Source organism: Ambystoma mexicanum, chromosome 5q, assembly GCF_040938575.1.
Source record: "Ambystoma mexicanum isolate Mex_15411 chromosome 5q, UKY_AmexF1_1, whole genome shotgun sequence".
NCBI classification, from domain to species: domain Eukaryota; kingdom Metazoa; phylum Chordata; class Amphibia; order Caudata; family Ambystomatidae; genus Ambystoma; species Ambystoma mexicanum.
In genome coordinates this window covers 492,685,596-492,711,416 of record NC_090933.1, presented here as the reverse complement: position 1 = coordinate 492,711,416, position 25,821 = coordinate 492,685,596, and the positions used below count along the sequence as shown (strand labels likewise).

The 25,821-nt window shown below is 45.7% G+C and overlaps 1 long non-coding RNA gene across 1 annotated transcript in view; it reads right to left on the bottom strand.

Annotated features, from left to right (window-relative positions):
• The window catches only part of LOC138497461 (uncharacterized), a 155,534-nt gene extending 130,842 nt beyond the window's left edge, over positions 1-24,692 (bottom strand). Inside the window, exon 1 of the long non-coding RNA XR_011278584.1 lies at positions 24,586-24,692. This is a non-coding gene — a long non-coding RNA (uncharacterized lncRNA). The remainder of the gene's footprint in view (positions 1-24,585) is intronic.
• Between the last annotated feature and the right edge of the window lie 1,129 nt (positions 24,693-25,821).

Genomic DNA, 25,821 nt, shown 5'->3' with positions numbered 1-25,821 from the left:
TGCTCCCTGTGTCTAACTGAGCTCAGATTATTTTCCCTTGTAGTGCTACAGGGACCCAATAACTATTCTATTCTCCAGTACAAAGCATAACATCAGATTTCTCAACAGCAACATTTCTTTTAAACTGTAAAGAGATGGTACTTTAACTAGAATTGGTATACAAATGTTGGCATAGGAAAACTCTGTGTTTGAATGTCCTCTCTCTTCTAATTTCAGTTTTGAGGGGTAATTGGCACTCTTCAATATAATAGATGGACAACACTTTGCAGAATTACCCAATTTCCCACAAGAAAAACACTCCTGCTCTGGTTGGTATCCGACAGGGAATCCAAATTCCTGCCATGAGGAATCAAATTCCTCCTCACTCTCGTCTGTCAAGGGAGTCTCTACCTCTTCTACTTTTACTTCAAGGGTCTCCTCATTGTGAGAGGGAGTTGTTCACCTTGATTGGGTATCTTCCTCAGACGGGGTGGAAATATCACCACACAGGGGGGGGGGGGTCAGAAAAATGTTGGACAGGGAAACTTCACAGTTTTCTGTCGCTAAAGCATAAGAAACTTTTCTAGGTAGTGGAAAGTCATAAAAGTTGTTATTTTCCTTATTGGGTATCTCTAATAACTTTTCATATATTCTAACATTCTGCAAGTCATCAACTGGAACCAACATAGTTTTAAGTATATTACAATTTCCTGTTTAACCGGGAAGTGGGATCTCTTGTATTACGGGGATCTCTGGAGCTTTGCTCTCTTCTCTTATTAGGCTTGACTCGATCTGTTCGTAACTCGAGTCCAAGTTTTTCCCTGCCTCCCTCTTTGAGTCAGGTAAACAATTTCTGGGTCCCACTTCACACCAAGTTGTTTTCCCAGGTTCCCTTCATCTCCCTGCCTACTGTCAGACTGGGACAGGGATTCCCATGGGGTTTCAGGCACCAAGAGTCCCACCAGCTTGCCCCTTTTAATTTGTACTCATGTGTACAATAAAATCAAAAGGGTGATGTTTATTTCTTTTTCACTGAACAGCCCAAACCTCGCCTTTTGTCTTCTCCCACCTAAGGGCATAAGATAGATAGCCAAGCCAGATGGAACTGCCACATTGAGCTCTGGGGAAATGATGATTTTATTGTAGAGGAGCAGATGTAAAAATGTGCAGGAGATCCTACCCCCTACCTCCCCTATTTTGGAGACATGAGACCGTGCCCTGTCTAACACCAGCTATTGTACCAATACCGCAGTGAGTATTTGGAAGAAGGTACCCATTAAGACAACCATACCGAATGTACCCTCGAGTTGTTGATGGCCTGCAGAAGGAGATTCCTGAAGGAATATGAGAAAGAGCTAAGAAAATGAACTGATGACATCATAAGAAAGTGTGCCCAACGTCCTGAAATACTGAATGAAGGCAATGTATGGATCCTAGAAGGGAAATGATGAAGTAAAGAACTGAGTGAACCTTACAAATATAAAAGAAGAAGATTTCACGTTAACAAGTGCTGCAGAAATCAGAAGTATAATGAATGTACAGACGCTGAAACGCAAGACAGATCAGGTCATCATATAGGCTAGCTACAAGTAGTAAATAAAATGCAGGGGGAGCCGCCATTGTACAGAAACTGGACATTGGTATCATGAAATAATAAAGAACCATGAGAGAAGGTGAAAGGCTGTGTCACAGTAGAATTGCAAGTTGTTGGAGCTGCGTTGAGAGGCTGTCTGGCCTGAAGTCAAGAACTGAGGAATTGAGGTCAGCTATCTACGCTGAAGAGGAACATGTGTGCAGAGGGTGAATCCTCTCATCTTAAGGTGCAAGAAAGAACACAAAGGATGCCAAGTCTTAATTAATTTAAAACATTTAAAAGCTTGCAGAATGAACAGAATCGTGGTCGCTTGTCAAGTGAGTTGAGGCTGGAAATAGGCCTTGAACTTGGAGTTCCAGACACAAAAGCAAGTGCCCTCACTCCCGTTGCATTCCGGTGACAAGTACACTTTGCAAGGCCAAGTACAAAGAGAATTTCATGGCAGAAGGCATGGGTAATGAGAACTGTTGGGCTAATTGGGTGGTAGGGCAGCTTCATGTCCTATCTACTTGCACCTAGGTCTTGGCTTACATGCTGCTAATTGAACCAAATGTTCCAGACATGGCACAAGCATGCCAAACCAATTGTATTAGTCCATACAACAAAGGACCTTATAGCATGACAAACCAATGAAATACTGTGTATCTGATTTTTCTTAAAATGACACGTTTGAACAGGTAGTCATGACTTGTCCACCTGATTTTAGACAGCCAATAACAAAATTAGCTCCTATATGATTGTATATCTAGATGTGTCCCTAAACCAATCCCATCCCATGAATGGTTTTTCACTATTGCCACATGGTGTGACATCATTCTAACTCACGAAGATAGTATATAATTGTTTTTCATGTGATAATCGCTTGGAAAGAGAATGAGCATACATACGTTGATGTTCGTTTTAAACGCCCTGTTTTAGATAATTGCTAATAAAACAGCAATTTGCCATCTTCTTCAGTTTGTCCGGTTATTTGAACTCAGATTTATTCTGGTGTAATCCCATCCCGTAACAGTTGTACGTTCCAAGGGCCATAAGCTCATTTGGTAGCTGTGAGGATAGTTTCAATCTAAACTTGTTTGACATCAGAATTTTGGATGATCAGGCATCCTCCACCATTAGCTGGAAGATCGTGGAGTTTCCTGTGGAGAGCGGCTGATAGAAATAAACTTGCAAGAGAAATCTAAACTGTGGTAGGTCCCTCTTTGAAGAAATCCCTGCTCGGTTTCCACAGGCGCTCCACGGAAGGAAGACAAAGTTGTCTGATTGGAGGAGGAGTCGATGCCGAAGGCCTCAAGTCGATTAAACGATGTAAGTAGACTTAGGGAAATAGCAATATAAAGGAGCAGGATTGTGATGTTTTATGAAAATAAGTTGGGTAATAGGAATTTTTTGTGGATAAAGGAACGTCTTGGTAATCCTATTTCAGGGGAGATAGAAGAAGAGGTCTCAAATTCCAAGACTATTAAGAGAGAGGATACACACGGTCGGGACCGTGAAAGGAGACGGCGTAAACTCCGTACGCAGTAATTTAATTGGAGGCAAAGAATGAATACCTCTTACTATGAATGATTATAGGGAAAAGGGAAGTTGATCACACAGGTTATTAATGTGTGTTGTGTTATTATTTTGATTATTAGTTGATGTGTGAAGTTTTGAAAAGTGACAAATTATGAAATGTGGAATTGAAGTTGTTTTGAGTTAAGTGTAGTAAACGATTGATGCCAGTCTGAAGATAGGGCCAGTCAGAAGACAAGTTGTTGAGACAATAGAGGACTGAGCTGCGATTGATGGTGCTTGCTTATATTTATTGTTTTTGAGATTAAAGTGAGGAGCAATAAGCTTTGAGATAAATAGAGATTAATAAAATACAAGGTAACGATCTGGTAAGTATCGACAGTTAATTGCGATTTGTCATTATGGAGGATACTCCTCTTATGCACCTTGTAAAACATTACTACGACATGCGCCCAAGCTCAAACATCAAACAGTACAGTGCAGAATGGGTAAAGGGCACAGATGATAAAATGTACATGCCATGGCTACAAGGAGTATCATTGTCAAAGGCAGTATGACAACACATGACCACATATGTGCACGCTGCGTACACAGGAAAGAAATTAGAGAAAAGACTGGCAGTTTTAGAATTTTGGAAAATGTAACAAGAGGAGAAAGAGGACACACCACAGAAAGAGTGGTTGCTTAATCAGCATAAAGGGTAGGGCATCGAACCTTTGGCTCCACTTACTCCACCTGAAACTAAGAATGTAGATTCAGAAAAGACAGGATTTTATCCTTTTAAAGAATTAAAAGCAGCAGCAGGGTATAGTAACCTGACATATGCACCTCCTGCTTATAGTAGCGATGATAGTCCAGAAGAGAGTAAAAAGAAGGAAGACGAGTGTAGATTCATACGAGATAAAGAGGAACGAGTTGATAGATCGAATATATCAACAGATATAGACATAGAAATTAGGTGATGGAAGGGAGAAAAGGATACGGCCGATGAGGTAACTCTTGTACAAAATGAATGGATGGGAGGACAGATATTACTCAAGTTAGATGGGAAAAGCATCAAGGAGGTTAGACAGAAGGAAGGCAAAGACAAGCAAGAAAAGAAGGATAGGGAACGGGAACAGCGGTTGAGGGAGGATGAGCAAGGAAGGAAAAGTAGGGAACGACAGGAAAAGATATATAGAGAAGAACAAGAGAAAAACGAAAAACGGGCAGAGGAACAAAGGAAGCATGACAGTCAGAAGAAAAAAAGGAAGCAAGGGATAGGAGAGAAAGAAAGAGAGATGAAGAAGAGGCACAATGAGTGAAGGAAAAAAGATTACAGAGAAGAGAAGAACGAAGACGAGAAGAAGGGAAGCACGAAAACAAGAAGAGAGGGCAAGAAGAGATGCGAGAGAATGAAGGGAAGTGGAAGAAGGAATACGACAGAATAGAAGGCAGCAAGGTCTTGACGCAAGTCTTGTTCTTAAAGAACAAAGAAGACCAATCGAAGAAATACACGGGCAATGTGAAACCATAAGAGAAGCTTTCCCAATGAGAGAAATGACTCTAAAAAATACCTAAGGTAGCACAAGAAGAGGAAAGATATTATGCAGAAAGTATTGGAGAGTGGATCGGTAAGATATATCAACAAATGAGGCAGAACGGCAAGTATGGGACTCAAGGGAGAGGCAGACGATCCCTGTTGCCTAGTTTGACTTCCGGGGAGGGGAAATGGATATACGAATTAGAGAAAATGACAGGGGAAAATACGTTGGCCATAGGGGACATAAAAGGTCTAATAGTAGCTGTTCTTGGAGAGAGAGCTAACGACATCTGGAAACAAGCGGGAAACGTAAGTGTCACAGGACAAAACACAGCGCATGATGGAGCACCATTTAATAATTTCAGGGCAGACATTTGGTGAGCTCTCAGGGTACAGTATCCCGATACATCAGATATTGGTGCAATTATGAAATGAAAGAAGATGAAGACCCTATTGCTTATATTCAGGATATTTAAGAGAGATGACAGCTTGAGATGCGTGAACCTTCGGATCAAACTATGTCATTAGTCTATCATATTTTGTGTCAGGGATTGCCAGAAAAAGTACAGAGACTAATGAAAAAACAAGTAGGAATGTAAGTGAAGCCATGGGCTGAGATACAGTTGACTATTGTGCACCATTGCCGATTGTTACTAGAGTAGAATAAAAAGAACGCTGAGAACAGAAAGATTTAGGAAGCAAAGTTAGTTCAGAAGACATTTTCAAAACTTGCTATTGAAGGGGCAGTATTGACAAGTGGAGAAGGAGGAGGAATGCAAGACACAACGTGTGTACTGCAGGTGAATAATGTACACCCAGTGGATCAAAGTGGGTATGGGTTTCTGCCACAAGGTAGAGGTGGAGGATTTAGAGGAAGAGGAGGCGGATTTCAGAACACCCCAGGTGGATTTCAGAACAACCAAGGTGTATTTAAAAATGCCCAGGGTGGAAGTCAGAACACTCAGGGAGGATATAATGGTGGGTTTGCAAGAGGGCCTCCCCCATTATGTTGAAATTGTGGGATAGTAGGGCATATTGCGTGTGTATATAGAAGCAGAGGAAACATGCTACAAAATGACATAATTCAAGAGGGGGACAGGTCATCCACCGCCATACAGCACACAAACACGAGAGCTTGTGCCCAGGATCACACATCCTATCAGACACAGGCGCTGCAAGCACAACAGGTACAACACTAGGCCCCAGTGCCTATGCACCCATCTCAAGGGCAATCGCAACAAGCGCCTACGCAGACACAATGGAATGTGAACATAGGGCAAGCACAAACACCTAGGATAGGGGGTGTCACTGGTAGGTGGGAATCCTTTAATGGGGACAGGGATGAACTTGTACCCTCAATAGGACAGCCCACAGGGTGACTTGATGTGTTCAGTACTATCATTAACACCAGACCCTCAAGAGGAACCAAGGTTCGATGTGATGATAGGAGGAAAATATTTTTCTTTTCTTGTAGACACTGGAGTGACTCGCTCTTGTAAAGGGAGGTAAAATACCCAATGTCAGGTATTGCCATGAATGCTCAAGGGTTCTCTGGAGCTACAAATGCAGTTCCTTTTACTGATAAATTACCTGTTTCTATAGGGGAATGTGACATTCTTATATTCGTGACAAACGCCAGTCAACATTTTGGGTGGAGATTTGATGACGCAACTTACCATGACAATTTCATTCACTGATCGAGGAATAGTGTGCTCCATTCCAGGAATACACTATTTAAACATATGAGAGTTTATACTGGCATTTACAGGACACGTGGCTCTATGAGGAGTCCCGGCATATCCGGAGGTCTTCATGTATAGAGTGAGCATTTTATTAACACCTGGATTAGTAGGGAAAATTGTGAGGATACCTGATTAATTGTTATTTAGACCCCAAGTACATATGGATGAGAAAGAAGGGCAGATTGTTTCCATAGAATTTGAACCAGACATAGTACGAGGGGAAATAGCAATGCTTGAAGGTGTAGATGACGAAGGCAGCTCATGGAGAACAGTGATAGCTCTTGAAGAGGGATACAGATTGACTGATATAACAGATGAAGATATGTTCAGAGATGAATGTATAGATGATGAGCTAGTGTTTTTTATAAGCATCACATATTGGATCAAGCTTGAGAAAAGGGAAATCCCACAGTGAATGGCACTAATGCGGCAAAGACCTGCGTTTTTTAGGAAGACATAGATAAAGTGCCAAGTGTCCTTTGGACTATGGGCCCATATGATGATGGCCTATTGAAGGGAATAGGGGAAGTTAAAATAAAACTCAAGGCAGGAGAAATTTTACCCCGAGCAAAACAGTACTCCATGTCTCGAGAAGCTGATGAAGGCATATTTGAGACTATGTCTGCGTTGATGAAACAGGGAATCCTAGTGCCATTGGAGTCCCTGTGCAATACTGCGGTGTATCTGATTAAAAAATCAAAAGGATGGTCATGGAGATTAATCCAGGACTTGCAACCTCTTAATCAGATTGTAGAAGCAGAGTTTCCATTAGTTCCGAATCCTGCGACAATATTGTGTAGCATCCCAGTTGAAGCTAAGTATTTCACAGCGATCGATTTGAAAAATAAATGTTTCTCGATCCCGTTGCACAAAGACTCCTTTACGTTCAGACAAAAGAGACTAAAACATACTCCTTTGCCTCAGGGGTACTGTGAGTCCCTGTTGATTTTTAATATGGTCCTACAAATGGATTTAGGTAACATGGAGCTCAAAAATGCAATAATTCAGTACATAGATGACATATTAATTTGTGGCAAAATACAGGATGAATGTAGGCAAGACTCTGTTCAGTTAATGACTGTACTGGCAGACAAGGGATACAAGGAAGATAAGGAAAAATTACAATACTGCCAGGAAGAGGTGTTGTACATAGGCCAGTTAATTTCGCATAAAGGAAAGTAAGTGACACCTTAGAGAGCTTCGTCAATCATGTAAACACCAACGCCAAATACAGTGAGGCAAATGCAGCAGTTTCTGGGTTTATGCAATTATTGAAGGGCCTGGGTGTTCAACTACAGCACATACATAAAGCCACTTTTGCAAGCAGTTAAGAAAGCACAAGTTGGTAGGGAAAGGATAGAATTGACAGAAGAAATGGAGGAAGGATTTGAGGAATTAAAAAGATCAATTTGTACAGCTCCAGTTTTGGGAATCCCCAATTATAGTGAAGAATTGTATTTGTATTCACAAACCAATGGATCAGTAATGACAGCAGTACTCACACAAAGAACAACACTATGGTGTAAACCTTTTGTGTATCACAGTGGGATTTTAGATCCAGTTATGAGAGGATACTTTCCATGCAAACAATCTTTGGCTTCTACCACATTTGCAATTGAGAAGTCCACAAGTATTATGGTTGGCTGTGCAATGACGCTATATATGGGGAGCACACCTTATTTGCCATTTTAGAGAAATCCAAAAGTAAATTAACAAAACAAAGAGCATCTGCATATGAAGTAATGATTTCTAATCCAACAATTTAAATTGTGAGATGTAAAATAGTCAACCCAACCACGTTTGTATCTGAACCTGTAGAAGAGGGTTATCATGTACACATTTGCACTAATTATGTTGACTTTTATGATGATATACCTTGCGTGAAAGAAAATGCTTTAGTGGGAGGGGAGATTCTCTTTATTGATGGTTCGTCAAAAATTGATCAGACAAGTGGGGAAAGGCAATCAGGATTTGCAGTTGTAAGACACAGATTAAATTGTGAATTTGAGGTAGTGGCGAGTGACTCTGCCTATGTGACATCAACCACACATGGAGGGCTGTCACATTGGAAAAGATGGGGTAAACTCTGTGCAGACGTCACTCAAGTGCAACATGCGTCTTTATTGGACAGGCTCATTGAGGCACTCCAACTCCCAGTGGCCATAGCGGTTGTAAAATGCACAGCACATACTAAACAAACATACTTCATCTCTTGCAGAAACAAAGCCACAGACTTAGAAGCCAAACAGGTTGTGTATTCTTCTGAGATTCCGAGTTTCGAAACTGAAAATGTTAAAGAAGTATTAAATAGTAGCATGCTAGTACAAGAGGGATTTAATATGCTGTCAATTATGCAACTGATAGAGATACAGGGTAGAGCTCTGCAAGAAGAGCAAGAGCTATGGAGATGTAGGTGGTGGGCTTTATCTCTCACGGAAGCACAATTGAGACAGGAAAGCACTGGAAAGCCAGTGATGCTAGCAGCGTTACTGAAAGTCGCACTTGAGCAGCTGCATTACCCAGCGCATATAACCTGAGAAAGTCTTGCTGCCACCTTTGCAGAAGGCTTGCTTGTTCCCAAACTATTGGAACACGTTGCACAGTTCATTGTGAATTGCATCAATTGTCAGAGGTTCACAGCTGGGCATAAACTAAGAACAATCCGAGGAGTACTACCCTCTCCAAATGGCCCATTTCAGTATTTGCCTATTGATTACATTGGCTCTTTTTCTCTCTGTTTATATGTCGATATGCTGCAGACATGTAACAGATATAGTTATCTATTAGTGGTGGTGTGTCCCTTTTTTTGATGGATCGAAGCTGGTCCTTGTACTCATCCTGATGCCACCTGTGTAGCAAAGTTCCTAGTGTGTGAGGTATTCCCGAGATGGGGTGTGTGCAAAGTATTAATGTCCGATAATGGGCCACACTTTGTCAATGAGCTATTTGAACAAATGGGGTCTTTTATTGATCATAAAGCATATGTTCCCTTCTGCTTATCACCTACAAGCAAACAGGATATGTGAGAGACTCAACAGCCTCTTAAAGGAAAGAAGAGCAAAGACCAGATTAACTTTGAAAAGGGGATGGCTATATTGCCCACCCCTAGCCTTGTATGTCTTTCAAAATCAGCCAGGTTCAGATCATCATCTTATGCCCCTTGAAATAGTAACAAGGCTCCGCATGAGGATGCCCCTTTGGCCCCCATCTAGAGTCAGAAGTGATGCCCAGAGTGTAGCGCAGACTCTAGGTGATGAGATACACAATTATTTGACATGTATTTATTTATTTATTTATTTATTTCATATTTATATTGCGCCGGTAGCTTGCGAGCCTCGGGGTGCAGAGACAAGAACACGAAAGACAGACAAATGGTGATAGGACAGATAGGACGGGACAATCACATAAGATTACTCTGACTGGGAGTAGAATGAGTGGCGGTTTATTTGAAGAGGTGGGTTTTTACCATTTTGCAAAAGCGGGTATAGTTGGTTTCCAGTCTGAGATGGGCCAGAAGGTTGTTTCAGGGACTGGCAGGAAGAGTCGGAAAGGCTCTGCCTAGGCCGCTTTTGAGTTTGTGTGGGGCTGTTGCAATTTTGCCGAGTTGGGACGATCTCAGTGTTCTATGACTACCAGTGTTTCTTTCATTTCAGATCAAGTCAAGGGTCAGAGGGAGGGGTTGAGGGACATGGAAGAGGATAGCCCAGTAACTGATCTGAGGAATTATTACCACCACCAAAGCTGTATGTTGGAGATCAAGTGATTATTAAAAATTTCACATGAAGGAGGCACGAGCCAAGATTTAATAGACCATTCTAAGTAGAGGAAGTTTCCCCTACTGCACTTAGAGTGTCTAGAAGAAGAGCTTGGTTACATTTGGCTCACTGGGAAGCAAGGGGGGAAGAAGACTGGGAAGCAAGGGAGGAAGAAGAATTGCCGCGTGTGCAGACTCGATCGATGACCAAGAAGAAGGACGATAAAGCAAATGCGTGATTAAAAACATTTCTTTTGGACTGGAATTAATTTGATACTCCTTAAAAATTAGCAGGAGGTGCATGGACTTGCAGAGAATTCCAGAGCTTAAATGTACTTTTAAGAGATTCTTTGAAAAACGTAAAACCATATCAACACTATGCCCAAGTGCCAATTCCTTTTTAGAAATTGGAATAGAGCTCAATACCCAGATTCATTTTTGGCAGCATATCTATTTTAAGAATAACACATGACACCAGTCGATACTGACACACATAGGTTTGTGGTTGCAGTTTTTGTGTTTATACTCCAGTCATATCCTACCCTCGTTAGGAGAGATGTTAATATTCTCACTTTTCTTCACGATCCGAAGAACGGCCCAGTTATAAGAAGGCATTTGATTGCAATAATTGAGCAGATTGTGCAACTACAAATGTGATTTGAGTAAATGTATTAAAAATAATTCAGGAAGAAGAAAATGCAGTTGCAGGAAGACTAGGAATTCAACAAGAAATGGTATGGCACACAACATGTTTTTCTAGACTCTTATGCCTGATATACATATGCATGTGCATTCTCTTTTTCTTTTTTATCTTACATTTTGAAGTATTCATCATGCTGATGGTTCAATTGAAAACACAACACATGTTATTTTTCCCAGTATAAGTACAAATGAAGATAATTTCTTTGACCTATTTGGGCATGTCAGACGATATAAGAGGGATGCAGAAGAAGATAACCATGGGATAAACAGCTGGATAATTCGGCTCCCCTGGGGAGTAATATGTGGTACCAACACATGGAAAAGGTGGGGAATAGAGCATCAGATCAGAGCTGCTATGTCTGGTCTCTCATCTCATATGCCATGAGTACAGTAAATACAATCATTTCAAGAGATGCCAGCACATGATGTGAAGTGCCTCAGCCATCTAGCAGCATGTACTACCAGAGGACAGTTCCAAGGGAGCTGGGCAACCCTCTCATGGTAATCAAGACAGACATTTCCATACCAGGATGATTATATCAAGGCAACGCAAATGGAAAAAGACCCTAGATGGACAGACAAGATTCTCATGTATCCTTCCATGGGTCAAGACAAAGTAATAATTGAAGAAATGAAGAGGATGAATTGCTCTGACAAAAGGGAAAAGACTGCAATGTCTTGATGCTGGGAGCGTTCACAGCTGTTAATCTATAGACAGGTGATTACAACCAAATGATGGGAAGATGGGATGATGTCCTGTGCAGCTCACCTACTAAGGAAGGAACAAGTGCAAAAGGTGCAGAAAGTGAATGATGAGTGCATAAAGCCACGGGCCAAGAACTCCAAACAGCTGACATGGGTGGATGATGAAGCAGGACCAATGGCTGTAATCCCATTGACTAATGCGACAATGTGCTTTAGAAGCACAGGTAAAGTCTGAATTGGTGAGAATAAAGGGTGCAAGAACATAATTGAGTTCCCAGGAATGAGGAGAGGGGCTGCTGTCCTAATGGATCGATATTGGGCCTGTGGATCCAGAGCATGTATGAAGTTGCCCAGGAACTGTGGAGGAGTGTGTTCCATTGTACTCATTCATGTTCCAGCGTTGGTGATTCCCCAGAGCGACCTGAATATCGAGGGATTTCCAAAAGTGGATGAGCACTTGATAAAAAGCAGGTCACTTGCACTCCAGCAGATGAAAATAGAGAATTATTTCTCATTGAAATAAATAAAGGCTCATGAAGACATTCCTGATGAGCACAAGTTGTTCAGCAAGACTGCTATGATAATGACATCTATCTTAATGCCTGGACTCCAAGCAGCAGTAAATGCCAAACCACTGCAGATTACCAGATCGGAGCAGTTACATACAATCAATGCCACTATAAAAGGATTTAACGCCATAAAGGAAGAGTTGAGGGCCATAAGGTTAATGACCATGCAGAACAGCTATGTCCTTGACATGATTACAGCAATGGAAAGAGGTGTTTGCGCCAAGATCGAGCCTTCTTGCTGTACATTCATACCATCTCATGACGGTGAGAACGGGACTCTGATGGATGCTATAACCATGTTGACAGAATTGTACACGAAAATGGAGGAGGAGACAGAGGCTATTGGAGAAGATGATTGGTTCTCATTCCTGTTTGCATGCATTCCTGACTGGATAGCAAATATATTTAAGTTCCTTGGAGCAATATTGGTGATGATGAGTTTCGGATTCTGTGTTATAAGGATAATAATTGGACAATGCCAGAAAACAGCAAAGAAAGCAGTGGGAATGAAGGTCATGATTGATGTGAGGAATGAAACAGAAAATAAAGCGCAGACTGAAAGTACCATTAGAGACCACAGAAAAGCAAGTATTGTGGCACCTGAAGGAACAAAATTCTTATATCCAAAAGATCATAAGAATTATGTGGGATGTTGGGTCTTCTGTACTCCAAGTGGAGAATGCAATTACATGACCTGGAGTGTGGACATACATAGGAAAAATGCTGGCACCCTGAGGCGGGTGACGAATATATGGATGACAAAGAAACCTTTCTTCAAGAGAAGATTTAAAGAAGCAGGAAAACTTTGAGGAGGGGGTCGAGGACTTGACCAGAGGGGGGGATGTAGAGGAGCAGACGTCGACATCCGCAGGATATCCTACCCCCTACCTCATGTGAGAAACCTGGGGGTGCCTCCCTGGTTAAACACCAGGGATCTGTCATCCAGGTGGCCAGGACACAGCTATCACTATTGGATCCAGTTCCTGGGGGTGGACCAGTGAGGGAGGATCACCTGGATGGGGGGGGGTCCTTGGGGAGTGGGAGTGGGGCACCAAAGGGTGCTACACGGTATCCCCTTTCTTTCAACACCTTTTCCCATCCTACTATGTAGGACATTCAAAACCATGCCCCCCCCATTTTCCAACACAAACACTTTTGCACAACACACAAGAGAACAGACTAACACCAGAGCCGTTCACCTGGGATGTCCCAATGCAAGGGTCAGGCAAAGACAGGCAATTGATCAGAATCACACACACCTGACGGCCCTTTCCCTTGCCCACTGGGATAAAAGGGAGAGCAAGAGAGCACAGTACGAGCAAGGCAGACCAGATGACGAGACAGCTATCAAGACCCGGCAGTTCAAGAGGAGGAGAAAGGCGGCGAATATCGAGAGGCTAACAAGGAGAGATGCGGCCTTGCCCTTTTCGATGCAGACCCGCGAAACCTCCACAGAGGGAATCGTAAGACTGAGGACAATAGCCCAAGTGTGTTGCAGCAGATGTCAACGGTACACACAGCGTATTGATGCTGATAAGCGGGAGCGAGGGAAACTCCTCCTACCGGCCTTGACTCCAGATACGAGAAAGGCCAAGCTTTTCATCACAGCCGGTGAGTCTAGGGGAGAACCGATAAGAGCGGGTCTGTGGTGAATGAAATTCGCAAAGTGGCTAAATGAACTAAGTTCAAAGAGCTGTAAAAGTGTTAAGGGGAGACCAGCTGCAGAGGGAACTGGCACCACATGGGTGCTAACTGGAGAGACTCTGATCGATCCCCATCTGAGTGAAACTACATATACCACAAGGCCGTAGGAGAGCCACCAAGATAGGTCAAAGTGGTCATACAGGAGGTGAAGCAAAATCCCTGTACAGTCAAAAGCCTTTTACCTAAGAACTATAAAGAAAGCAAGGAAAGTGAATCCCACCTTGTGAGAAAGCAAGGTAAGTGAATCCCACAATTCATTTAAAGCTAGGTGAATGTGAAGTTGGCAAGAGTGAATCCGGAAGAGGGATGCTAACGAAGAGGGGGCAAAGTCTGAAGTCCCAAGAAACAGTGTGTTAACAAAGGTGAACCCGCCGAGGGATGTCCACTGGAACTGTTTAAAAAGACATTAATATTCCTGACGAGAAAAGTCATGGGGAACCCGCAGAAGGGAGGCTGGAAATTGAGAGGGGTCTTGCCCAGAAGAGGGGGACCCAGGGGTGAGTGAGCCATTGCTCTTCCTCATTGACTGCCCTGTTTTGCATTGTATTGCTTTGTGTTCTCCTGCATTCTTCCTTCTTCTAGGTTTACATTTGTCAATTGCTTTGTTCTTTTGTATATTGTTCTGTCTTCTGCTGTGCTCCACCCTCCTCTAAGTTATCTTTTTAATGACTGCTCTGTTCCTGATGCCCAGGTAACCTGATTTGCTTACTGAACTGTTAGGGAGAATGCTCAGAAATGTGCTAATTCCCCCCACCTTAGAGACCCCCAGCAACTTTGCTGGATTTTGAGGACTTGATTTTTTTACCCTGGAGAGAGTGAGACCATTTTTTCCCACTCTCTCATGTATTTTAATATGATTTCTGAACTTTGTTTTTCTTTTGGTTATGGAGCCTGACAACTCCATAGGCATCATCTTTTACATTGTGTCACACAGCACCTTCAGTGCAGTGGCACAGGGAAGTCTTCCAGACGTCCCAAAGGTTTAAATACCTTCTCTGGGATAAACTACTGTTTCCCAGAGCAGTAAAGTGAAAGTGACTTTACTTACATATGTACATTTCTAGACCCAGCACACACTGGCCCTCATTACGACCCTGGCGGAAAGGGGAAAACGATGGCGGAAAAGCAATACCGCCATCGAATAGCGCTCGGTGCGACTATGACCCGCCACCGCAAAGTACGAAGCCATTAGCGACACCGTAGTGAACGCCAACGCTAACTGCACTAAGCGCGCGCGCGCCATGCCAAACCGCAAACACCACCATGATGCAACGGTACGCCAATTCCGACCCTAGCGGACATGTACCTAACGCCATCAGGCATGGCGGAATGGACCATTCCGCCATGGCGAGAAGTACGGCATCGCGAATCAACCGTAAACGGCCCCACTGAGTGCCTGTACACCGCTTCCTGCCACAAAGTACAATTCCCTGTACGTGCAAAGAAGTCACAATGCAACCATTGAAAAGTACAAAGCACCCATGCATGCCAACGAACAAAAGCAACACAAGAGGTGCCAATGGGAGCTGCAGGGCACAGATGGCACGAATACAGAAGCCATCCCAATGGACATGACCACAGTCCCCCACCAAGAAACGCACGCAAACACAGGCACCTGTGCCCAGCAACATTCCGAAAACACATCATTCCACCAGTCCACCTGGCTGACCGCCATCTGTTACACAAAACCCAATCCCCCGCCCCTGAGCATGACAACATTCAAACTGGCACATTGGCAGCCCCCATCCCTGACCTCACGGGCTCAGTAGGCAAACGCGCCCAGTACAGTACCACGCAACTCAACCCCGAAGCAGGAACCCAATGCAGATCTCCTCACAATACATCGCCCCACAAATAGGCACATGCCACATCACTTGCAAAGAAAAACGCTACACGGGCCAAATCAGATCAGAAATTTAATGCACAACTAAATCACCAAGCCCATACAGCCATCAGGCCACGAACTCCAAAACACATTTCACCATTGTGGGCTGCATGCGCAAGACATGACCAGCCACCACTTGTGTGACGCCCTGTCCCATCATGGTACACAGAGCCACAACCACGTACGAAAAGGCTACATGGAAGCGCACACAACCGCAGGGCCGTCCCAATGTGGAGGCACTAGTCCAGCTGAAAGGCCGAAATGTTGCTCCGAGCCACCAGTACTGCGTAAGGGCATGTGGGCCACTGGCGATCGTCCCATAAGATCGTAATGCTGCTCCACCGATTAACACGAAGCAGCAGGTGTCGGGAGTAAAATCCATCAGCAGGAGTGGCATACAGATGGCAGTGGCAAAAGGGTAGGAGATACCTGTCAACCAAAAGAAAAGGACAAGAACAGAATGGCCATCAGAACTACATACGAACAACTCACTGCAATGAGCACACGAAATCCACACCCATATGCATGCTAGCCCACTCCAAAGGATCATCACCACCCCAAAGCCACTTGCGAATCATAACCATCTATACCTAGGTGTAAACACCATCACGAACGAGTGTACCTGTGCATGCGTCTGCCATAACAGAATCCATCAGATGGGAATGTTAACGTGCATGGACACAAGTGGCTGAGTGCGCGTCGAGACAGGGAGGGCTCAACAAGGCCAGATAGACGATGGGCCCACTATGGCAGGCCTGCATCACATAGCGTAGGGGAGCCGGATAGACCCCAAGAAGCCCTGTACAAGGCAAACTCTGCATCAAATCACCTGACCATGCATCCATTCATCATACCCTCATCCCGGAATCAAAACGCCTGAATAATTACTCACATGACATTAGAAACATCCATTGAGTCTGTGCCTAATGCAGCCTGCTAAATCCACAGTGCCCCAGCCCGTAAATCCAGTGTTGTGAAGTAACATGTATTTGGGAATGCCCGGCCTCATCGCCCACGTATCCCAAACTATTCATATCAATCATTGCTCCCTCGCCATGGGCCCTGTCTCAAGGACATAGAACAATAGAACGTTATATTTGCAGACAGACCTGTGGGCATCTCCTCGCCGCTAGCCGGAAACCGAAAGCGCCGCCCTTCGAATTCCTCATTTGCAACATCACGTCGAGAAGGCATCTGTGGCCGTTTGAAATCACTAATTATTCCATCGAGTGCAGCTGTGCGTGAAAATGGCAACTGCCTTCACCCACGAATGGGAAGCCACGCCCTTCGTTGCAACTCAGTACAGTGATGCATGAGGGCCCACCGTTACTCGAGCACTACGTTCCACTGACCCTTCACAAGTCTGTTCGCGACTGCACAGACAGTATGGGAAACAATGGGACCACAGCAGAATGAACATATCAACCAATCTTACACGGACATCGGGTACAAATACATGAATGCAATAGCAAGATAGAATTACCCGATTTGCAGCGTTGTGCGCGGGACATGCTCGGCCAAAGGGGAGAGCAGTTTGCACAGGTGGAATCAATCACCACAGGTGGAGGCCATACAGGCTGGAAACACATAAATTGCACAGCCAGTCTCCTCCCACAACCACAGCGAAATGCTACCGGCAGGACTCGCGATGTTGGCCCTGGGGGACCTGATAGCACTGCAAGTGCTCCGACTCCAAGAAGAAGACGAACAACAACTACAACCAGCCGCACGGAGGAGACGCAGGAGGAGGAGGAGGCCAAGGCAGGGCCAGCAAGGCCCAGCAGCACAGCCACTACCACCACGCAGGCAGCCCGCAATCCCACGCCTCCGAGCACATCCGTTCAACCTCACTGATGAGCAGATCCACACCCTCTACCGTCTGGACCGGGACACCATAGCCGCCATTGTGGACATGACACAGGCTGACCTAGTCAGCATGATAGAGAGCCCAACCGCCATCCCACCCCTACTGAAGGTGGTGTCTGTACTCCACTTCCTGGCCACTGGCACCTACCAGCACACAGTCGGACAGTTGCATGGCATTTCTCAGCCACTGTTCTCACGCACACTATTCCAAGTGCTCGATGCCCTCCTGCAGCACGCAGACGACTACATCTCTCTACCACGCTCGGAGCAGGAAATAACCAACACAAAAGTGGGATTCCATGCACTTGCCGGCATACCGGGTTGCATTGGTGCCATCGACTGCACCCATGTTGAATTGGTCGTCCCACATGCCATGGAGGCCCAGTACCGCAACCGAAAACAATTTCATTCCCTGAATGTACAAATGGTGTGTGACTCCAACAGGATCATTACGCATTGTTGTGCCCGATTCCCTGGATCAACCCATGATTCCATGGTCTTGAGGAACTCTACCATACCACGCTACATGGAGCGACACGCAGGGAACAGATCCTGGCTACTCGGTGAGTCTCATTGCATGCATGATGATGTGGGGTATGTGATTTGGCAATGTACTGGCAGGAAGGGGGGGGGTGTGCGTACGTATCAATGGCATTCCACATCCTACGTTTATCGTCCACATACAGGTGATGCTGGATATCCACTGAAGAGATGGCTCCTCACACCAGTCCGGAACCCACGGGACCAGCATGAGGAGGACTACAACCATGCCCACTCACGTACCCGTGTAGTCATAGAACAGGCATTCGGCCTACTGAAGACTCGTTTCCGCTGCCTCAGCAGGTCTGGCGGGGCACTCCTGTACCGCCATGAGAAGGTTGCAAAGATGGTCATGGCATGTGTCATGCTCCACAACATGTGCGTACGTAGAAATGTGCCCATGCCCCCTGACGCTGAACTGCAAGCACCGGATGATGGTCATGATGAGGGTGGGGATGTGGCAGCACCTCAAGGAGTCTGCGAGGCACCGGAGGGCCGTGACATCCGTCAGCATCTCATTGATGTATGCTTCTAGCACTCACGCCTGGTGGCTGATACATGGACACGGGACTCGTGGCACTGCGTGTGTCTGGGACATGCACAATATGGACTGTACGCCTATGATGGCCTAGTACACAAAGATCAATGTCCACACATCTCATTGGGTGATCGTGCACTTTTTATGGCATATGTGATATCATGTTGAACACCCTATCGACCCGCCACCCAAGTGAGCCCAACACACCCCCTCCACCCTCCTACCTCCCACCCGAACACCAGTGTCCAAAGATGCTCATTGTCAGTGGCCTGTCGCTATTGCAAGCCCCCTCTGCGGGTATCAGGGGCACCCCTGCCTGTGGAGCGCAGGTTCCTCCCTGATCTACGTTGGGGGCTGCCCGGGACGGAACTTGCAACGGATGATGTGTCTGCCTGCTCACGTCCATGCATGTCCCTAAGGGTTTGCGAGAGCTCAGTGAGCACACGGCGCACTGCGGCAAGTTCGGCACATACGTCTTTGGACGTCGCATGCAGTTCCCCCCTCAGGCTCTCGGTGCTTCTCTCCATTTGGACTCTCAGGCTCTCGGTGCTACTCTCAATTTGTGCCCTTAGCGTCTCTGTACCTCTCTCCATTTCTGCCCTAAGTGTCTCTGTTGATGTTTCTATGTCTGCCTTGGTGCCCCCACATTCATCGGCATGGTCCTTGAGGAGTGTGGCCATTTGCTGCTGTTGGACGATTAACTTGTCGAGGGACTGTTGCCTCTGCTGGGCCATGCCCATTTGCGGGGGTGTCACAGAGGGGCTGTTGTCCTCAAGTTGCCTTGCCACAGGGCTTGTGGGGGATGGCCAGTCGTCGTCTTGTGGCTGCACCTGCGTGGTATCCTCATGTTGTACGGGATGGGACAGACAGGGGGATTGGGACAGGTCATGGATGGATCTGACCTCGACATCCCCGTCTTCTGTGTCCGAGCATGCTGCCATCAATGGGGTGTCACCTATGGTGCTGCTGCCACCAGAGGCAGTGCCTTCTGTGGCATCCATTGGGGGGACCTGTGGTGGTGGTGTTGTGGCCATGCTGGCTGCTGGGGTGCCTGTTGATGTTCCCTCCTCTGTGCTGCCACCTGATTTGTGCTGCTGCCGTGTCTTGATGCGTGCAGCTGAGGTGGAGGGTCTCTGGCCGTTGGTCTTGGCCCTCTTTGCAGGTGTGCTGGTAGGGGTGTCCTGTGGCTCGTCGTTTGGATCGGACCCTGTGGTGGAGTAAAGGAGGGCGAGGGTTATTGATGGGTCTGTGGGAATTGGAATGGCATTGTATCACATGCTTTGGGGTGGTACCTGAGGGTGATTTGGGTCGGGGCCTTGGAGGTGCTATGATTTGTGTGTGGAGTGAGGGTGCAGTTGTTTGGCAGCCTGCAGTTTGGGTGTGCCTGCTGCACGTGTAGTGCGTGTATTAGGGGTTTTTAATTATTTATGTATGTATTGTGGGTTTTAACGTGCGCTATCAGGCCGATGTGTGTGGACGTTCTCCTGGACATGTGTTTCTGTTGCACTATGTGGACGCATGGTGCTTCACATGGATGGACTGTGTGGCTTGTTATATCTGGCCCACCTACCTGAATCTTCGGATGTCTGCACTCCTTTCTCCATCCCTCCGACTCCCTCAATGCTCTCCATTCCGATGGTGGAGGCACAGATTTCTTCCCAGGGGGTCAACTTGATGGGTGAATCAGGACCTCCCCCGGTGGCTGTGGCAATGTTGCGGTTGGCAGAGAGTATGCTGCGGACGCGTATCCGCAGGTCGTCCCATCGCTTGCGGCATTGCTGTGGGGTGCGGGGTGCGGTCCCCACCGCACTTACACGCTGTGCCACCAGAGCCCATATGGCCTTCTTGTTTGCAAGTGCCGTCCTGGTCATTTGCGTGCTGAAGACGACGGCAGCATTCTCCTGGAGGGTCTCTGTTAGCACGGTGAGTTCCTCGCGGGAGAAGTGGACCTGCCGCTTGCGGTCGCACGCTTTCTTCGCTACTTTTCCCATTTTTCTTGGTTTCGCTAGGGTGGTTGACGGGGTGGGGTGTGTCTCAGGGTAGTGTTTTTAGTGGTTGTGTGGTTTTAGTGTATTTATGGGTGTACGCCGGGATGTTTCCCGTTCCGGCCCCGTGTTTTGACTTCCGTTTCCGTATATTTCAGGCCACCGTACTTTCCGGTAGGCGCACACTGCGGTGACCGCTAAGAGGGGTGGCAGTATTGCACCTGGGGCGCCGTACGGCGGCGGTGTGGGCCGTTTTGGGGTCATTTCCGCCATCGCGGACTTTGCACTTCCGCCATGCCGTGGTGCTCGTGCTCGATGGGTCGGAATGGGCCGCACTTTGCTCCTTCGTGCTATGGCGGAAACGCTATTTACGCTGTGGCGGTCCGGTCAGTCGCTTTCCGCAAGGGTCGTAATGAGGGCCACTATCTTACAATAGGGTGCTGGAGGGGTTAGCTAGTATCCCCTTTGCCTAGCTTCTCATGTAACAATTTTATGTTACCCTTTCCTCACTGAATGGCTGGTGGCAGTGGTTTACTTTTAACTACTGTGTTGTGCATTTACCGTGGGCTTGATTCGCAGCTGCAGTAAAGCATCCAAGGGTTCCCTTTTTGTCAAAATGGCCCGGTCTTCTTTTTTCACCATTTCTTTGTGTAAAGGTCCTTCTTGAGATTTACTCTGCATGCCAAACCAGGTTTGGTCCCTTTGTTTGCTTTGCCTTTGGCGGGATTCATAAGTGAAGCCAGCCTCTGGCTCCAGGATGTCTGGGATGGGCAGGAAGTGAGGGAGGGGCCTGAAACTCCCTGTGCTTAGTCTCCTAGGAGACCCAAATGCACTTTGTAGCGACTTTGGCTTAGCCTGTTCCACTGAATGACTCTTATTAGGGGACCTGAAAGTATTTGCCTGCTTAAGAATATTTGTGGTCTCTTGTATGTTATTATAACCTTTTCCCTTGACTCACTAAATGATTCTAAATACAACAGTGATATATTAATGTCCCCAGCACCCTAGCTATTGAAGTCACCTGAGGGTGTATGTTGTGTCTGTGGGCCATCCCAAAAGGGTACTCACTGATTTGAAGATATTAAGAGAGTGTATTTTGTGGAAGTATATTTCAGTGTTACTGTTATATTACTCCATTCTTTCCCCTCCACCCCTTTTCCTCTCTCCTCTTCCCCCACATACTCTATGGTGCTCTCTGTTTCTCCTATCCTTTCAAACTGCTTCTCTATAGACTATCCTGCTCTCCTCACTAAGTCTGGTAGGAAGAAGTTCAAAAAGGATATCCTGGTCTCCAACCCAGGCCTCCCTATCGCTGACCTCTATACCAGTGCTTCCTCCAGACAGACCGTCACCTACATCCTCTTTGTCGCTCCCTCGCCAGACCTATGTACTCTTCATATGGTCTCTGTGCTCTCTCCTTTCTCTTCTTCTACCATTAACAGTGACACCCGGTGGGAGGCCCTCCTGGCCCCCTTCCACTCCTCTAAGGTCATCATTAATGTTTACCTGAATGGCACCATCTTGGTCCAAGGCCCTCAGGCCAACCTTCTCCTCTTTGATGATGCTTCCCACGCCTCATCAATTTCCTTTCTTCTCCTGCTGTCCGTTCTCTCCCTTCTTCGGCTTCCTTGCCTCCCGCCTCTGACTCCTCCTTGGCTACCTTGCCCTCTACTCCTTCCTCGTCTGCCTCCCCTCGGGCTCCTTCTACACCACTGCAGGGCGTACCCCTTCCCGGAAGTCTTTCAAGGTTGGCAACCTTCTCCATATTGCCACTCTCAACTCTCGCTAAGCTGTCAAACACTCCTCTGATATCTGCAGCCTCCTGGAAGAACTTGATCTCGATGTCCTCGGTCTCACCGAGACATGGTTCATGGCCAGCTCTGTCACAAGCTTTAACACTGTCCTCCCTGATGGCTGGACTCTTTCGTGGCTGCTGCGACTCTCTCTTTCTATTCACCCTTCTGGCCCGACTCACTCTGCAGGGCACACTCTGGATGTTCTGAACTCCTCAGACCTCCCCTTCTCTTCTCTATCCCTCTCACCACATCTCTCTCCTGGAGTGATCACTTTCTCCTTTCCTCCCACCTCTCCCACTCTACGCCTCAGGCCAAGCCAACTCCAGCACTGCCATCTACCTTCTCGGTCATCCGACCCATGAAGCATGTGACATTTGAGGCTTTCGCCGCCAGTTTCTCTCACCCTGCCCCTCCTCTGGCTGACTCACATCCTGGCACAGCCCGTTCCATGCTCCACTCTTCTATCTCTGATGCTCTTGATGTTCTTGCCCCTGTCATGAGGTTCCGCTTGAAGCCCAAAGCCAAGTGCAACTCCTGGTATGACTCTGACCTTGTCCCAATGTTCCCTCAAATTATTTTACTCTATGTGCGGAAATGGCTGGCCTTTGTGCGCTCATTATTTTCCATGTGCACAACTGACTAATGAGGTAAGACACTTTGTGAGCATTCATAGTTAGTGAGCTATCAATCCAAAAGCGTTTGTAAGGCAGTTTCTCCTTTCCAGCTACTGAAACTATTTACAAATCAGTGTAAACAGTGTAATTTGCATAACTTTTTCCAAAGATAGTCTAAAAATGTTTTATTTTATATGTGATTATAAAGAGTCAACAAGTCTAAGACTTAAGGATCTGCCACAGTACCTAGCAAAGTTACTCCTTCTGAGACAATGCATTAAGAAGGGCGCAAAATGTACACTCCCCACAATCCCTGGCTAGTTCCATCTGACTCTTGGTGAATAAAAAATGGTGTGCTGTGTGTATGTGTAGAATTAAGGTGGCAAGTTACTTTTTATGGCTGGCTAGTAGCTTGCAAACACAGGGGGGTATGCCTCATGGAACAGCCAAAAATACAGTATAAGAACAATAGACTCCCACTAGTGAATAAAGGGTAGTAACTTGCAACTTGACATTTTGATCCCTGCATTAAGTGTTTTATTCCCTTGGAAAAAACCTATGTATTACAACAACAAAATAAATCACTCATCATTACAGATGTGACTGGCAAATAATTCAGACAGGATACAATAATTGCAGATGGAATAATGCCAACTAAAAAGAATCTCCACTATAATGAAGTCATTCAAAGGCCAGGAGAACATCATTTGTGTAAGGATGAAAATTGCATCAGAATAACTGAACCACAGAATATGAGAATAATTCCTGTGCCACCACTTACCTTCCACGCTACATTGTCCTGTGTACGGAGCTGTGACAACACTTACTCAAACCCAGTCTTGCAGCTAAGAGGCATAACGCTAGCCATTGTACTCCCTAAAAACAGGAAACTGTGCCCAACAAAAATGGTAAACAATAAACATATTCATATATCACCCTTTTTAAACCCACTATGCTCCATTGATATTTTCAAAGCAGTGGCCAGCAGAGAAGTGGCATAGGAAGGAACTCTGCAAATATTACTGCCTGATTTCAAGAGGAATTATTAAGGAAAAGAACATCTTTTGATAGGCATAAAGTATCCCGATTGGCAAAGCAAATTATTTGACTCCCTGAAAAATCATTTGCTTCCATGTAGGGAGTAAAATCTCATCAGAGCCCTACTTGCAACCCTGACATAGGAAGTGAAAGGACAGGGCACAAAATAGAGCCTATGGGTTTGCCATCCCTTCCTCACTACACCCTACATACAAATTCAACAAGCTTCTCATGGAACCTCTGGAAGAAATGCACATTCATTTGTCTTTTATGCTAAGAGTAGCATTCACAGAGGTACAATAGTTTGATTTCCTTCTTCTGTACTTTGTGACCCCTCTTCTGCAATTCACTGTTATTAGTTAAACAAGATGCATGGGGATGCTAAGGGCACTAATCACAGAACACGTGATTATGTTGAAAAGCCCTCAGCTAGTGAGCACAGAAAGAAACAGAAGGTGCAGCGTCCTAGAGTTTCCTGTCCTTCAGCAAACAACCAACACATTTCCTTCACCGTGCCGTGCTGCTAAAACATCTTACCTTTGGAAAGTTGCAAATTTGTTCTTCACCCACAAGGAGTGTTCTCTTGTGTCCATCCCTGCAGGCCCTTCACAGCTCCTGTGCTAACCTTCAATACCAGTTGGAAGTGCTCTGTAATAAGTGAGGGATTGCAGCAGAAAAACACTCACTGGGATATTTGCATACGCACAAATCTTTGCAAGCAAAACATGTTTAAAGCCTCCCAGTGATTGCATGGGAAGTTTAAGAAAATGACATGAATCTGCATGTACGCAATAATTTTGCAGTGCAGACAACATTGTTTGCAATATATCCAACCATAATATTATTGGGTAGGATTATACAAGTGCTCAGTGAAACCATTTTTTTAATATGATATGATATGATGGTTTATTTATATAGCGCCTATACACAAGGGGTTTCAAAGCGCTTCACGACAAGGGAGAGAACGAGGGAAAATACAAAACATTCTTACAGGCCATGAACAACAAGAACGTGAAAATAACTATCATACTCAGCCTAACGAAATTTCAGATAGTGCAAGTGCTAGGACACAGGAAGGAAATGGAAAACAGACTGGCGACTACCGTATTAGGCCTGACAACATTTCTGGTAGAGTCGGAGAATTACACAAGGTGAGAGAGAGGGGAGGAGAAGGGGGAGAGGAACAGAACAAGCGACTATCGTACTAGACCTGATGACATTTCAGATAGTGTTGGAGGGGGTGGGGGGAATAAAAAGTAATGAGGGGGAGAGACAAAGTTACTATCATACTAGGTCCAGGGACCGTTCAGATAGAGTAAGTGCATACAAAAGTAAGAGGAGGGAGGGGAGAGAGAGAGAGAGAAGGAGAGAAGGCAGAGGATAAGAGAACAGAGAAAGAAACAGAGCAGAGAAGCAGAGGGGAGAGGGAAAACAGTTGCAGAGGTCAAAGAGGCACATAATGTTGCAAGGGAACAGAAAAATTAAGGCAAGGGTTCGCGAAAACAATGGGCAAAGCATGAATCAGGACCAACCTGAGTGGGGGATCCCAGGAAGGTCCAGCATGAGAGTTGAGGGGGTGAAGCCCCAAGGATCAATGTTTCCAAAAATCAATCCAAGCATTGGCAAAAGTCATTGATGGTGAACCCTTAGTGAATCAAGACAACTCCAGCAATGAAAAGGGGTTTGGGGGATCAGAGGGGAAAAGGGGGGCACAAAGCAACATCACAGGGGACCAGAGGGAGGGGTGGGGGGCACAAGCAACATCACAGAGGG